Source organism: Hyperoodon ampullatus (genome assembly GCF_949752795.1).
Source record: "Hyperoodon ampullatus genome assembly, chromosome: 15".
In the NCBI taxonomy this organism is placed as follows: Eukaryota; Metazoa; Chordata; class Mammalia; order Artiodactyla; family Ziphiidae; genus Hyperoodon; species Hyperoodon ampullatus.
Genome location: NC_136928.1, coordinates 10352460 through 10365746, shown reverse-complemented (window position 1 = coordinate 10365746; position 13287 = coordinate 10352460). Strand labels below are relative to the sequence as shown.

The window sequence follows — 13287 nt, the reverse complement described above, 5'->3', positions numbered from 1 at the left end:
TCCCTTTTGCCATACGACTCTAATCATGGGCTTAACGGCAGGGGGCAGAGATCATGGAAGCCGACTTAGAATCTGGCCTATCATACTGCGCAAGTGGGGCTAGGAGGTTGGAGGAAGCGTAACTGCCTTTCAGGGCAGAACTGGTGAAGCCAGTGGAGCCCTCCTTTCAGGCCCAGGCTTGTTACATCATGGTTGTTATTGATCTGTCTCTGTCTGCCCTGAAGTCCAAAATTACTTTTTCCTTCCTTGCCTTTATCAAAATATTTCCCACTTAATGGGATCCCAATTAGGAAATTAGGAGAAAACTGGTTAAAACTTCATATTAAAATATGAACCCTTTTCTAGCCTGCAACCAAGATTTCTTACCTTCCTAAAACTGCTATCTTGAAAAATTCATTGGTTTATTCTTCTTTTCTCCTCATTCGTTCTATAGTATTTGCTCCTGTTGCGTTGTGAAACTCTTTTTGCTCTTCTCATGTAGTATCTTGGGTACCATTTTACCCTTCATCTCTTATTTTCCCTTGTTGAGTCGACTTCTTGTACCTTTAGTAACTCTAGTACCCCAATGAACTTTTCTCCTCTCCCTCTCCCTCTTTCCCTTTCCTTTTAAGACATTTTTTCAGAGCAGTTTTAGATTCACAGCAAACTGGAGGGCATTCGCCATATACCCTGTGCCTGAGGGATGCATAGCCTCCCCCTGTATTAACATCTGCCACCGGATTGTTACATTTGTTACAATTGATGAACCTACATTGACATAATCACCCAACATCCATTGTTGACACTAGCGTTCACTTTTGATGTTGTACGTTCTGTGGATTAAGACACAGGTATGATGCTATGTATCCATCACTATGGTATCAAATAGAGTATTTTCACTGTCCTAGAAATCCTCTGTGCTCCACCTGTTCATCACTTGGCTACCCCCACCTCCTGGCAACCACCAATCTCTTTACTGTCCCCGTAGTTTTGCTTTTTTCAGAATGTCATATAGATGGAATCATACAGAATGTAGCCTTTTCAGATTGGTTTCTTTCACTTAGTATATTTAAGGTTCCTCCATGTCTTTTCATGGCCTGATGGATCATTTCTTTTTAGTGCTGAATAATATTCCATTGTCTGGCTATACCACAGTTTATTTATCCATTCACCTACTGAAGGACATCTTGGTTGCCTCCAAGGTTTGGCAGTTAAGAATAAAGATGCAGTAAACTTTTCAGTGCAGGTCTTTACGTGGATGTGCATTTTCAGCTCCTTTGTGTAAATACCAGGGAGCACATATGCTGGATCATATGGTGAGAATATGTTTTGTTTTGTAAGAAACTGCCAGTCTATCTTCCAAAATGGCTGTACGATTTTGCATTCCCAACAGCAGTGAATGAGAGTTATTGTTGCTCCACATCCTCACCAGCATTTGGTTGTGGTCAGTGTTGGGGATTTTGGCCATTCTAAGAGGCATGTAGTGATACTGTCCCATCTCTTTATGTGCTCTCTTACTGGGATTACGTCAATTCTCAGGATTTTAATCGCTAAGCAGATGATTGTCTAGTCTCTGCTTTTGAACTTTGTACTCAAATTTCTAAATTCTTGTTTGATTTTGTCAAAATCCTTTCCACTCCATCACACCATCTTCTTTTTTTTTTTTTTCCCCCTGCGGTACGCGGGCCTCTCACTGTTGTGGCCTCTCCCGTTGCGGAGCACAGGCTCCGGATGCACAGGCCCAGCGGCCATGGCTCACTGGCCCAGCCGCTCCGCGGCATGTGGGATCTTCCTGGACCGGGGCACGAACCCGTGTCCCCTGCATCGGCAGGCGGACTCTCAACCACTGCGCCACCAGGGAAGCCCCACACCACACACCATCTTCTTAAATGTCTTCTGGCTTTTACTGTTGCCCTCCTAGAGTCAGTTCTTCACCTAGTTGTTAACAAAGGCCTTTAAAAGAGCATACAGACCATGTCATGCCCTCCCGTGGCATCCCGTCTCATCAGAGTAAAATCTAAACTCTTTAATGTGCCCACTGGGCCCTCCATGATCTGGCTCTTTGCATATCTTATTTTTCTACTCGGCCTCATTCTCTTCTCACTGCCTTTTCATTTGCTATTTACCCTGAAGTTCTCCCACACATCTTTGCTTAGCTCTCCCTCCCTTCAGATATTTTCTCAGCTATCACCTTCCCTTCAGAGAGGCCTTCCCTCTCTAAAACAGACCTCTGACCACTCTCTCCTTTGCACCACTCTGAACTTACCCTTACCCTACTTGGTTTTACTTTGTAGCTCCTACCACCACCTGACATACTGTGTATTTATTGTGTATTTTCCACATTAAAATGGAAGCTCCTCAAAGGGACTGTATCCATATCAGTACTCACAATAGTCCCAGCTCCTAATAGATGCTCAGTAAATAAAGATGTCTCATTTGTGACATGTTTGAATGAAAGAATGACATGTTTGAATGAAAGAATACATGTGTTCTGTGAATTTTTCTTAATTTCTGTAAGTGGATGTGACCTCCCTTAAACTTAAACCTCCATAGGTTTTAGAACCTCTCCAGAGAAACAGAACCGATAGGATGTGCATGTAGCTAGAAAGATTTACTATAAGGAGTTGGCCCATGCAGTTGTGGAGGCTGGCAGGCTTGATATGCACAGACCCAGAGGAGCTTGTGGTGCATTTTCAGTCTGAAGGCTGGCAAACTGGAGACCCAGGAGAGCCGATGGTGCAGTTGCAGTCTGAAGGCAGTCTGCCGGAGAATCCCCTCTTGGCTTGGGGAGACGGGTCTTTTTGTTCTATTCAGGTCTTCCATTGACTGGCTGAGGCCCACCCACATTATGGAAGGCAACCTGCTTTATTCATAGTTCACTGATTCAAATGTTAATTTCATCCAAAAACACCCTCCAAGTTGACATATAAAATTTACCATCACGGCTGGCATCTAGCTTATCCTCGGTGTCTGGACTTAATCATCCTTAAATTCCTTACATGTGGGTATTGAGCAGAAGTGAATTGCTCTTTCTTTCTTTCCCAGAAATGAGCTTCAGAGCTCTGATTCTTCCTCACTTGACTTCCCAGACCTAACACCATCTGTCTTCTTTTAGTCCCAGGACTGCATGGCCAGGCCCAGCCTCTTTTGAGGTGGGCACTGGGTTTGGAGGACCTGGGCTTTCAGCCTAGCCTGACCCTCTCCCAGACTACAAGTTTGGGAGTGGTCATCTGCATGTGCGTTGATCTTATCTGCTTATAAGTTTGAAAAAGAGAAAGAAACATTTTTGAGGATTGACTAAGCTAGCTTATTTAACTAAGACCAAGTTTGATGGCAGGGCTAGTTTAGGACTGAACTTGTGTGTGGACATTTTTAGCTGTCATCTTCTGGAATTCTTTCTTTTCATTAGGGTTATAAAACAGTGTTACTCAATAATAGATGTAGGTAGTGAGGCACACGTGGTAGAAAGTAGTTTAGTATATGATGCAGCCTGTTTGCTTCTATGCATATTAGAATCTTTTTTTTAAAAAAATAAATTTATTGTTTAAATTTTTGGCTGTGCTGAGTCCTCATTGCTGCACACAGGCTTTTCTCTAGTTGTGGCGAGCGGGGGCTACTCTTCGTTGCGGTGCGTGGGCTTGTCATTGCAGTGGCTTCTCTTGTTACGGAGCACAGGCTCTAGGTGCTTGGGCTTCAGTATTTGTGGCACGTGGGCTCAGTATTTGCGGCTCCGGGGCTTAATTACTCCGCGGCATGTGGGATCTTCCCGGCCAGGGCTGGAACCCATATCTCCTGCATTGGCAGGCAGATTCTTAACCACTGCGCCACCAGGGAAGTCCAGAATCCTTTTTTATTATTCTTCATTTTCATTTCTCTGGACCAATTGCTTTCAAACCATTTTGAAATACATTTTACATCATAACTTAGAACAGAAGATTGAGAGTATATAGGTAATATATATTTTCACTCATATATGCAGAGAAAACTAGAGAAATATCACCTTCCTGCTTTTGCCATACTGATGAATATTTGCTATTTCCTTGTCATAACTGAAGAGCACTTTTTCTCCTATAGAATATGTTTTTACTGGGAAATAACACTGCTTTCATGTCAAACTTAATTGGATTTGTGTATGTGATATATTTTTAACCTTAATGCATGATTCCTATAAAATATTTTTAGTCAACTATAGAAAGAGTTGCTGGATATTAATCTGTAATTCAAATGTAGAACTTGCCATTAACTTCTGGATACCTTTTGTTTGTTTGTGTGGGAGGAATCCTTATGACAAATCTCAAAACCGAAATGTCAGTTACAGCAAACAGCCACATCTAGAAGGGAAACCTGCAACCTCCAGATAGGGTTCATATGAGGGGACTTGTATTATAGTCTCTGTTTCCAGGATTGTGGTTTCTTTTTATATGTTCACTTTAATTTGGAAGAGCTACGGAATCAGTGGTCTTTGCAAGAACATTACATGGGAATTGTGTGTTTTAACTCGCTTTTTTGGGTTTTGTTTGTTAAAATCATGTTTCTATAGGTTGGAAGCAGCAATGCTAACCTTATAACATTTATTACAAGGCTATAGGTCAAGGCAAGTTGTTTTGAAACAGTATTGTCTTTTCTACGTTGTTGGTTATTATTAATAAAAAGGTATTCCAGAACTAAGAAGTGTCCAATATTTTGTGTGTTAAAGTTAGGACGTTTAGTTTATATAAATAAAGAGAGAGTTTAGTTTGGTGCTTAAGAAAGAGAGTTCTGAAGGTAGACCTTGGATTTGGCAGTGGTTTCTTACACGTGACACCAAAAGACACAAGATAAATTGGATTTCACAAAATTAAAAAATGTTTTGGGGCTTCCCTGGTGGTGCAGTGGTTAAGAATCCACCTGCCAATGAAGAGCCAGAAAGTAGTTAGTGGCTGACAGGAGCTGGCGAGAAGGGAAAATGGGGAGACTGCTTAGTTGGTACAGGAATTTACTTTTGGAGTGATGAAACTGTTCTGGAACTAGATAGCGATGATGGTTGTACAGCATTGTGGATGTACTAAATGCCACTGAAATGTACACTTTAAAGTGGTCAATTTTATAAGCGAATTTTACCACACAGAGAAAAAAACAAAACAAAACACATAACACCAGGCAGTTGCAGGTGGCCTGATATATACAGAGCTAGACTTAAATATATATATATATATATATATAATTAAAGTAATATAAAATAATATATAATAAACTTGAGGTAGCATCCATTAGCCAAAAATGGGACAATTTGAGTTTTCAAAAGGATAACAATTGCTACTGGTGTAAGTTCATCAAAAGTGTTTAAATCTGTGAGTTGATAAAGATCCTGCTTTGGTTTGCTAAGGCACCTTGAGCTTGGGGTAAAGGATTTATTTACTGCCTCCCTCAGTTCTGGGGGTTTCCTGGCCTCAGCTGGGCATTTTGTGTCCCTCGTGAGGTTGTAAGTCAGGCCGTGGCTGGGGCTAGAGTCATCTCAAAGGCTTCCTCACTCCCGTGTCTGGCAGTTGATACTGGCTGCAGCTGAGACCTCAGCTGGGACTGTTGGCTGGAACACCTACATGTGTGTCTGGGTTTCCTCCCAGTTTGGCGGCTGTGTTCCAAGATCAAGTGTGATGAGAGGCACAGCCAGGCAGAAGCTGTGTCCCCGTTATGTCTCGGTCTCAGAAGTCACAGAGCCTCACCTTCACTGCCCTCTATTGGTACATTAGTGACTGAGGCGTGCCCTTGTTCCAGGGAAGGGCTCAGTTTGCGGGAGGAGCAGCAGGTTTCTGGAAGAGCATGTGTTACAGGAAATACTGTTGTAGTCAGTTTTGGGAAATACAGTCTGCCTTGTAGCCACAACAGCTTGCATTCCTCCCACATGTCAATGCATTCACAGCCTTCCTCGTAACCCTCCAAAACCTCATCCCATCACAGCGTCAGGCTTAGACTGACGGACCAGGATCTTGGCCATCAAATCAGGTCCCTTTGCAGGTAAGACATCTTGAATGTGGTCTGTTGGGTACATTCCTTAAGTGCTTTTCCTTTCAGTCTAAAGACCTGTGAACTAAAGAGACCAGTTATCTGTTCCCCATATACCCTACGCACAATATAGTGTGACACTCCCACCCAAAGAGGCACACAGCAGTCACTGTTCATAACAAATGTCAAATCTGACTGGCACATGTTGCTGCTTGCTTAATTAGGACTTAGTCCTCTTGCTTGGGAATGTTTCTCCATAGCTCTTTTTTTTTTTGGCTGCACTGCGCGGCATGCGGGATCTTAGTTCCCCGAACCCGAGCTCCCTGCCGTGGAAGTGCTTAGTATTAACCACTGGACCGCCAGGGAAGTCCCTCTCCATAGCTCTTGGTTCTATCCTCTGGGCTTCAGGTTTCACCCTTTGAATCATCCTTCCTTTTCTTTTTTTAAAATTAATTAATTAATTAATTTATTTATTTTTGGCTGCACTGGGTCTTGGTTGCTGCGCGCGGACTTTCTCTAGTTGCTGTGAGCGGGGGCTACTCTTCACTGTGGTGCGCGGGCTTCTCATTGTGGCGGCTTCTCTTGTTGCGGAGCACGGGCTCTAGGTGCGCGGGCTCAGTAGTTGCAGCACGTGGGCTCAGTAGTTGTGGCTCGCGGGCTCTAGAGCGCAGGCTCAGTAGTTGTGGCACACGGGCTTAGTTGCTCCGCAGCATGTGGGATCTTCCCGGACCAGGGCTCGAGCCCATGTCTCCTGCATTGGCAGGCGGATTCTTAACAACTGCGCTACCAGGGAAGCCCCATCCTTCCTTTTCCAGATATGTTGCCTGTTGGCAGCTGAATCGTTTTCTCAGACTGCTTTCTGTCTGTAGAAATTCTAGAGGCCCAAAACCTCTATTTGTTTTATACTCTTCACCTTTAAATCCAGACCGGCCTGTTTTTCATCTTAATGACTTTGTGGGTTCCTTGTGGGTCTTACTGGGGTGTTCTCCATTAGACAAGAGCCACACCCACAAATCTGATCAGAATCTGATTTTCTCCAATTTTGGGCTCCCTGTGAGGCTGCTGTGGTCTCAAACCTCTAAGATTCTCAGTTGCCCTGTTGTTTAATAAAAAGAATATGGGATGCATACTCTTAAGATCCTTAGTGTCCCTTTTCTCAGTATAAAGAGTTCTGTGAGGAGCACCTCCTGAGATCTTTCTGAGGTCTTAAAGGATCGTTGCTAACTGGAGAGGCTGAGAACGAGATACAGTCTTATTTTTCAACCCACCAAGTACTGGCTCCTTTATATTTCCTTCAAATTTTGCTTGAAAGCGAAACAGTTGTTTTTGGTTTGTTTGTGTTTCAGAAGCTCGGCTTTATCCTTATACTCTGCTAAAAGGAAGCAGTTGGCACTTGTGAACGTTCTGCTTAGTACTGTCTTTAGCTAAATCCATCAGTTCATTAGGTATAGCTATACCTAATTTTCTATTTTCCATGTCTTACCACGGGTGACAATTTTGATAAACTTCTGCCACTACATACAAAGATCCCTTTTTCCTCCAGGTTCCAAAAATATTTTTCTCACTTTTCTTAAGCCCTCACCAAAACAGCTTCTGTGAAGGCCATTAGGCTTCTGCTAAGAGTCTCCTCAAGGCCCTTCCAACTTTCACTCCCCACCCCCCAGTCCCAAAGTCATTAACACGTGCTTTATGTTTTATAGTAGCACCCTATTTCCAGGTACAAGCATCTGTTTGGTTATAGCTGTAAAACAGATCACCCCAAACCTAGTCTTTATTTATTCTTTTAAGGTAAATAATATTTATTATTATACAGATAAAAATTGTATTGTATATACTTATAAGGAAATAACATATAAGTAAATATCTTTCATTTCTGAGGAGGTTCCATTAGGAGGTTCTTGGGGTCTCATGAGCTTACAGGGTTCTGGGGAAGTGGCAAGGTTCTGTAAAAGCATGTGGGATGTGAAATATGGCAGTTTTTGGAAAATACAATCTGTCACAATTAATAAATGAAAACCAAAAGACCGCACAATTGTTCATCATCAGAGGATAACTGGATAAAAGGATAAAAAGAATCAACCATTTACCCTCCTTTCTTCTGTGAACTGCACTACTGAGTAATCAAATTGTAGACGAGGGGAAGCATCTCTTTATAAAATACGTCAAATTATAAATGAAAAATAGAATTAGAGACCACTTTTTGCAACTTCCAATAAATTAATGGATCTAGACATTGTACATAAGCACAATTGATAACAGCACAAAAAGAGAGGCAAGCAGACGTTGTGTACCTCCCAGTGAAAGAAAACAGCACCCCCTAAAGTCTTGCCAAAGAGAGTAAACCTGAGTCTGATCAAGTGTCTGGTTCCAGCTCCAGCTTGCAGGAAATACGGAGGACAGGAACGTGTTAAATTGAACCTTGAACAAAATCCAGTCTGTGGAAAATTCTGCAGGTTGAACAAGCAGATTTCTTCAACAGAATAATTACTGGAGGGAACACCTATAGAGTAAAAGACCTATGGATTAATAGACTTAGAAGATATCCATATTTTTTTAATAGGCAAGACTAAACTTTGTATCTAGGGATTCATACTTGGGTGATAAAACCATAAAAAACTTAAATATTTTGACTCTTAAAGCTCTGTTTGGAATATGAAAGGCAACATAGACTATGACGGTAGCCTAATGAATAGGATACTTAAATTTTTAAACCAGGAGCCACTATTTCAGATAATTTGCGTCAGAATACAATCAATTTTCTTTTTTTGTACAGAAGTATGAAACTTTTTTTAAATTAATTTTTCGGCTACGTTGGGTCTTCATTGCTGTGTGTGGGCTTTCTCTAGTTGCGGCGAGTGGAGGCTACTCTTTGTTGTGGTGCGCAGGCTTCTCATTGTGGTGCCTTCTCTTGTTGCGGAGCGTGGGCTCTAGGTGTGCGGGCTTCAGTAGTTGCAGCGCGTGGGGTCAGTAGTTGTGGCTCGCGGGCTCTAGAGCACAGGCTCAGTAGTTGTGGCGCATGGACTTTGTTGCTCCGCGGCATGTGGGATCTTTCTGGACCAGGGATCAAACCCATGTCCCCTGCATTCGCAGGTGGATTCTTAACCCCTGCGCCACCAGGGAAGTCCCAAGTGTTAAACCTTTTATTGCTACTATTTTTTGGTCATAAAAGATACATTTTTTCACGTTTTATCCCTTCTTAAATCAGGGTGCATATTACAGTTGATGCATTTTACAGTTGTTTAATTCAAAGCTCAGCTTTCAAAAACAAAAACAAAAGCAAGAATATCCAGAAAAATTCTGAAAAAGAATAGTACTAGAAGAGAGGACTAGCTCTACCAGGTTAAAACCTAATCCTAACATGCAGTAGTTAAAACATTGTGGTATTAGTCTGTGAATAGAAGTGTGTGAATAGGTGGAACAGTGGAACAAATTAGGAAATCTAAATGCATCAAGGAATTGAGTATATTTTAAGGTGGCGTTTCAAATTGTTGGGGAAGAAATGGATTATTCAGTCTACGATTTAGGGACAACTGAATAGACATTTAAGAAAAAATAAAGTTGAATCCATGCCGTATACTTTACACTGGATTCAAAGATTTAAATATAAAAAAGATGAAACCATGAGAGTAAAACCATGGAAGACTTATTTTATCATCAGAGGGTGGCTTTCTAAGAATAGGAGAAAACCTGGAAATCATAAAAGATGGACACTTTTGGCTATAACTGTATCACAAACTGGATAAAACCATTTGCAAGTAGCAGGGACATGGCTAATTTTTCTTCATATGTAAAGAACACTTAGAACATAAAGATGATCAACCTTATTTAAAAGTGGTCAAAGGATACACTCTTATAGTTCATAGAAAAGGAAGTAAAATAGATAATAAATATATTAAAAGATGCACAGTCATAACAAAGGAAACTGTGATTAAAACTGCACTGCAAGGCTGTTGGAGAGGCTGTGGGAACCCCCATCCCCTGCACTGGCAGGCGGACTCTTAACCACTGTGCCACTAGGGACGCCCCTAATACAGCAATATTTACCAACATTTCAGATTTTACTTTTAGGAATACTTTTAGGAATTGACCCCAAATGATGTATGTTTCTCATTGTTTATTATAATAAAAATTTAAACAAAACCTCAGTCACCATCAAAAAGAGGCTGGTTAAATATATTAAGTAACAACTGTTGGAGGTCAGAGAGAACGAAATGTACCCACCAAACTGAGAGCGTCTTGAGACCAAAACACAAGGCAGGCAGCTCCACATAATCAACAGATCAGTTTATTATAGGGTAACTTACAGGGTGGGATCCGGCAGGCAATGATCCAGAAGCGTTCACAACTGCACTCCGCATGCCTGAGGGGCTATTGGGACGATTTTATAGTTAACCTAGAGTACAGGGGTACGTGCTTGGGAACAGGACGTGCATTCCTAAGTCAAGATGATTGAGTGGGTAACTGGTCTCATGGGTAGGGGAATACGTCAGCAAAGGTCTTCAATGTTTGGGGACTAACAGAGCATAGAGGCCCCCTGGTCCTAATGATTATGAAACAATATCTGTTAACTACAAAGCCTTTGATGACAGAGAAGCGATTTACCGCACAGTACCATCCTGGGCAGGGTCTGTGGAAGGACAGGAGGAACTATGTGGGCCTAAGATGGCATCAGTTATGCTAACAGCCGTACAACCAACCATACAGTGGAGTACTGAATCACTCACATCCAGTAGGAAGGTTTTCATGTGCTGATATAGAATGAGCTCAAGTGTATATTGTTGAGTGAACTTTAGTACAGGACTGGGTGTATGTTATGGTATCATTTGTGTAAAGGGGGCGTGCCCGGAATTCTCCATCACAGAATATCTGAATATATAAGAAACAGCGCTGGTTGCCTATGGAGAGGGAATCTAAGTGGCTGGAAGACAGAGCATGAGGGAGACTTCACTCTGTATGTAACTAAACATTTTGAATTTTGATTTTGAATTTCAGATTTTGAATTTACTTAATGCTAGGAACTATAAACTTAAAATCACATCAAATATATCTGTCAAAGGGAGGGAAGAGGGGCAAGGTAAAAGTAGAAGATGGGTAAAGGAGCAGGTTAAAAAATATATTGCTGTGAATTAGGGTGTTCTCAAACTCTAGTGTTGAATTTGGCTCTAGTAACACAGAATCAAGTCTCCATTATTATGTTTGCTGCTTGACATTCCAGTTAGCTAATTATCCACCGTTAACAGTGCCTTAATTTTTGACTCGAATACCTTTTTATACCCATTGAGGTAAAAAAATGCTTTCTTAAACAAGACACAACTTTAATGGTTTCCTAGTATTTCATCTCTAAGTGAACAAAATGGAGTTGTTGATATATGAAAGTAGATGCAATTCTGTTTGAAATGTCATGCTACCTGCTTTATAGAACAGTAGGAAAACACCCTTTTCTTGTAATTTCAGTTGAGAATTCTACACTAAAGGTAATAATTGAAATACTTTAAAAATACCAATTATAGCTGCTTTACACATTGTAAAACATACAGTTTTTCCTCCCCCAAATGTATTAATATGTTAATTTGATGTTTACCTCTAGGCTTTGGCAAATAGAATGTAAATGCAACTATAATTCTAGAGTAATTTCATGTGCTCTCTGATCATGTGATATATTTTCTTAAAATTTAAGATACTTTTAAAAGGAAGTTTGTGTTTTTCTGTTACTCCTTAGATGCAGTTTCATCAAGGAACCTAGAGAAAGCATTTTGTTTTTCCCTTGCTGCTCTTTGATTTCCTACTTGGTATAAAGAAAGATTTTATTTCTGGATACAATAAGTTTGAAATTTGAAATTGATAGCTATGAATGACGTTAAGTTTATCAAAACCCTCCCCAAATAGTATTTAGATGCCCATTTATTTGTTTTATTTAAGGGATCTACATTTTGTTAAGAAACATTTGATGTTATGTGCTTTACTTTGATTAAAACAAATCACACAGCATTGTCTTGATCATTTGCTTTTGTGTAAAGGTAGACAACTTATATGGAGATAAGTATTTACATGAACATTTATGACATTAGTAAAATTAGTTTTTTTTTCTTAAAACTATTGACTTTTAGTCTAATTATACATTAGGAGAAACCAAAATGAACTTTTAGATTTAGATGAATGCCTATTGGAATTGACTAGTTACATAATCACTGTAGAGATGGGAAACTTGGTTTTCTGGGTAGATTAAGCTAAGGTTGGATCTCTGCCCTGAGTGGATTCATATGTATCTTATAGTGCAGTGTTGTTTGCTAAACTCTGTAGGTGATTTTTCAGATGTCTGCGTTTACAGAGTGAAAATAGATATTTTATACTTTGTTTTGTTTTTTCTTGCCAATTAAGAAAACGTGGTGCTTCCCTGGTGGCGCAGTGGTTAAAAACCTGCCTGCCTGCCAACGCAGGGGACACGGGTTCAAGCCCTGGTCTGGGAAGATCCCACATGCTGCGGAGCAACTAAGCCCGTGCACCGCAACTACTGATCCTGCGCTCTAGAGCCTGCGTGCCACAACTACTGTGTGCCTAGAGCCCGTGCTCCGCAACAAGAGAAGCCACCACAATGAAGAGTAGCCCCCGCTCGCCGCAGCTAGAGAAAGCCTGCACGCAGCAACGAAGACCCAATGCGGCCAAAAATAAATAAATAAAATAAATAAATTTATAAAAAAGAAAACATGGCAAATTGTCTCTAAGAAATAATTAGCATACATAACATTAAAAGTGCTAATTGGCACCCCAGTGTTATAGCAGCAGTATTTACAATAGCCAAGAGATGGAAGCAACCTAAGTGTCCATCAACAGATGAGCGGATGAAGAAGGTGTGTGTGTGTGTGTGTGTGTGTGTGTGTGTGTGTGTGTGTGTGTGTGTGTGTAAAATGGAATACTACTCAGCCATAAACAAGAATGAAATTTTGCCATTTGAGCAACACGGATGGACTCGGAGGGCATTATGCTAAGTGAAATAAATTAGACAAAGACAAGTACTGTATGATATCAGTTATACGTGGAATCTAAAAAATACAACAAACTAGTGAATATAACAGAAACAGACTCACAGATACAGAGAGCGAATCAGTGCTTATCAGTGGGGAGAGGGAAGTGGGGAGAGGCAAGACAGGGGTAGGGGATTAAGAGATACAAACTGCCATTTGTAAAATAAATAAGCTACAAGGATATATTGTACAACACAGGAAGTATAGCCAGTATTTTATAATAACTATAAATAGAATATAACCTTTAGGGCTTCCCTGGTGGCGCAGTGGTTGAGAGTCCGCCTGCCGATGCAGGGGACACGGG

General features: G+C 40.9%; 1 protein-coding gene across 22 annotated transcripts in view; it reads left to right on the top strand.

The window, feature by feature from the left end:
- Positions 1–13287, top strand: part of IMMT (inner membrane mitochondrial protein) — a gene marked incomplete at its 5' end in the record, with an annotated part of 45730 nt that overhangs the window by 1553 nt on the left and 30890 nt on the right. The gene's annotated exons all lie outside the window — the stretch shown is intronic.